General features: G+C 37.8%; 1 pseudogene; it reads left to right on the top strand.

Moving 5' to 3' along the window:
* Positions 1-1302: 1302 nt before the first annotated feature.
* LOC108295490 lies at positions 1303-3762 on the top strand (annotated as a pseudogene).
* The last annotated feature ends 206 nt before the right edge of the window (positions 3763-3968 follow it).

The raw sequence follows: 3968 nt of genomic DNA, 5'->3' as shown, positions 1-3968 counted from the left end.
TCAAAAAATAACAGATGTTGGTGAGATTGCAGAGAAAAAGGAATGCTTATCCACTGTTGGTGAGAGTGTAAATTAGTTCAACCATTGTGGAAAGCATTGTGGTGATTTCTCAAAGAGCTAAAAAGCAGAACTATTATTCTATTCTGCAATCTCATTACTGGGCATATATACCCAGAGGTTTATAAATAATTCTATTATAAAGACACATGCATGTTCACTGCAACGTTATTCACTATAGCAAAGATAAGGAATCAACCTAAGTGCCCATCAATGGTAGACTGGATAAAGAAAATGTGGTACATACATGTCATGGAATATTATACAGCCATAAAAAGAATGAGATTATGTGTTTTGTGGGAACATGGCTGGAGCCGGAGGCCATTATCCTTAGTAAACTAAAGCAGGAACAGAAAACCAAATACTTCATGTTCTCATTTATAAGTGGGAGGTAAATGATGAGAACTCATGTACACAAAGAAGACAACAATAGTCACGGGGTCCACTTGAGGGTGGAGGATGGGAGGAGGGAGAGGATAAGGAAAAAATAACTAATGAGTATTAGGCTTAATACCTGGGTGATAAAATATTCTGTACAACAAACCCCATAACACGGGTTTACCTATATAACAAACCTATACATATAACCCTGAATTTAAAAGTTAAAAATGAATAAATAAATGGTAAATCTTTAACAAACCGTAGTTACTTCTCCTTTATCCCCAGACTTAGTTTTAAAAACTACTGGTTGTTTTTGCATATTGTCTCAGTGCTCTAAAATTATCCTAGCCTATGTGTAAGAATGGGCAAAGCCCTCTTAAACAAAAACGGAGTTAGTTATGTTAGCTCTTTTGCTGTTTCACTGCTACAGCATGAGGTGGGCTCTTTTGGTAGCCATTGTTTGTTGCTTATCCAACAATTATTCCCCACCTTTCTCCCTGATAAAGGAAATCTTATTTCACTCAGGCAGTGGGCAGGGACACTTTAATTTCAGGGAAGGTAGATCTATTTCCCAGCCCCCGGGAATGAATTGCTATTAGTGTAAACCAGTAATTGTCATCTCATCCCTTTTGTCAATACAGTAATTAGCTGGGAGACAGTGACAAAGCGGCGTGTAATCCACTTCCGTCCAATGAGAGATAAGTTGGAAGTTCTGGAAAAGATTTTCTTTTGGATTTAAAAAACAGAGTCTTGGGAAGTAAAAGTCTTGTACTTGCTCTTTCCTTCCCTCTCTCTCTCTCTCTCTCTCTCTCTCTTTCTTTCTTTCTTTCTTTCTCTCTCTCTTTCTCTCTTTCTCTCTTTCTTTTTCTTTCTTTTCTTTCTTTCTTTTTCTGCCTTGAATGGGATCATCTGAAGATAAAAGCCTTGGAGCTGTGTTGGCTATGCTGTGACCACAAGGTGTGGGTCGCATTTCTATGGATAAGGTGCTAATACCCAAAGATGTCAGAATGGTAAGTTAGAATGAGATTTTGCCTTTAAAGACCTTATGGAGCCACAGCCAAGCAGAAACCACCTACCTCCAGTCTTCTTGTACAAGAAAATTAACATGTTTTAAAATATAAGCCTGTGGCTCTCAAAGTGTGGTCCTCTGACCAACAGCATCAAGATTATCTGGGAACCTTCTGAAAATGCAAATTCTCTGGCCCCACCCCAATGTCATGAATCTGCATCTCAGAGTCCAGTGATACTGAAGCATGCCCAAACTTTAGGGTCACTGTGATCACAGTACAGTTTCTGTCAAAGGCATTCCTAGCTGAATCTTCATACAAATATGTGTAGACCAGTGAAAAGATCTGAAGTATTCCCTAGAAGTTGCTTGATTGAGTCCCTGTTATTAGTTTGATTTCTTAATATTTATCTCTTTTTTGTGAGTAAGCCTATCTCCAGCGGGTGAACTTGCTGTTTTGTGTGTGTGTGTGTGGGGGGGGGTTATATATAAAATATATTTATACATATATAGATTTTGTGTGCATATATATATATACACATAAATTATTGTGTGAAACTTAATGCTTCCTTTTCCTAAATTGTGTTCTTGTCCTTGATAGAACCTTCGTTTTCACTTTACTGGAAGCCTCTCACTTCCTAGCATCATTCCAATACAATATTATTTAAACATTAGTTAAAGACTTCCATTTCCAGATGACTCTAAAACCCATTCCTTAAACAAATTTGATTATCAAGAAATATGGCCATCTCATAGATCTTCAGAATACTCACACTAACTACCATTACTGCTAGGACACACTTTTGCATCTAAGGGTGAGAATGGGAAGCCATCTGTGCCTACACTGGGGACTACCGAATACTTTTGATGCACTTTCGGATCCTGTGCATGTTATTCTGATTCCAAAGAAAAGAGTTGGCAGCTGAGCAGGTGTGAAGTCAAGAAATCCAGCTTATGATGAGGCTCTTTCAGACAGCTCTGGGTCCTCTCTGATGGATACCATAAAGAGATGCAAGGTTACTGGGGACATGGGACAAGGGCAGAGGGGCTAGAGACCTTGTATTCCTCTGTGCTTCCTATCTCCCAGCTATTTAGAACCCAACACTAGAGGAAGCTAAATGCAAATTTTGCAGAAGACTTCTTGTTTGCTTTCACTAGGACTCTTGACTCCCTCCTCCACCCGTCTGCCCCTCATCTTTTTTTTAGAATATTAAAGACAAATGTTTTATGGAGCAACATCTCAACACCACTTTACTGTGAGAAGCACTTTACATATATTATCTTATTTCCTTTATTTTATCTAATTTCCCCCGTTTCAATTTTGCTTCTTCATTCTTTAAGTATTCTTCCTCTATTTTGTTTTTCTTTTTTTGTCTTTATTTATATTTCCGTTAAAAACAATACTTTCACATCCTTTTGAAATTATATCTACTCTTGGTTCAGCTTAGAATTTTTGTTCTTAATCTATATTTATATTTTTTTATAAAAGACTAATGGCTCCAGCTTCCCTCCTATCCCCTAGCGCCCCTCCGGCTGCACTGCGCTGGCTCCCAAGCTGGCATCACCCTCGTCTCCCTTCAGCCGCCGTCATGATTGTCTACCGGGACCTCAGCAGCCACCAAAAGATGTTCTCCAACATCTACAAGATCCGAGCGATCGCGGACGGGCTGTGCCTGGAGGCGGAAGGGAAAATGGGGTATCAGTAGGATAGAAGGTAACATTGATGCCTCGCTCATTGGTGGAAATGCCTCCGCTGAAGGCCCCGAGGGCAAAGGTACATAACCACGGTAATCACTGGTGTCGATATTGTCATGAACCATCACCTGCTGGAAACAAGTTTCACAAAAAAAGCCTACAAGAAATGCATCAAAGATTACGTGAAATCAGTCGAAGGCAAACTTGAAGAACAGAGACCAGAAAGAATAACACCTTTTATGACAGGGGCTGCAGGACAAATCAAGCACATTCTGGCTAATTTCAAAAACTACCAGTTCTTTATAGGTGAAAACATGAATCCAGATGTCATCGTTGCTCTACTGGATTACTGTGAGGTTGGTGTGACCCCATATATGATTTTCTTCAAGGATGGTTTAGAAATGGAAAAATGTTAAGAAATTTGGCAGTTACTTTGGATCTCTCACCGGTCATCATTACTGGTTTCTACTTGTCATCCATACAACACCAAGACTTAAGACAAATGGGATTAATTTCATCCTGAGCTCTTCATTTATTTTGACCATGATTTATTTGGAGTGGAAGCATCATTTTTAAGAAAACTATGTCATTTAGGTTGTCTAAAAATAAAATACATTTAAGCTAAAAAATGAATGAATCCAATTCATATTTGTATTCTAGTTTATATTTTATAGCTTTTTATTTCCTCAATCATAAGTTTAATTTTGTAATAATTACATTCATATTTAAACTTATATTTTAATTTCCATATTTAAGTTTTTAAAAATGTTCTCTCTTGTATAATTTTACTTTAAATCTTTCTTTTCTTTCTTTCTTTCTTTTTTTTTTT

This window comes from Cebus imitator, unplaced genomic scaffold, assembly GCF_001604975.1.
Source record: "Cebus imitator isolate Cc_AM_T3 unplaced genomic scaffold, Cebus_imitator-1.0 Scaffold642, whole genome shotgun sequence".
In the NCBI taxonomy this organism is placed as follows: domain Eukaryota; kingdom Metazoa; phylum Chordata; class Mammalia; order Primates; family Cebidae; genus Cebus; species Cebus imitator.
This window is presented reverse-complemented; position numbering and strand designations above follow the sequence as displayed.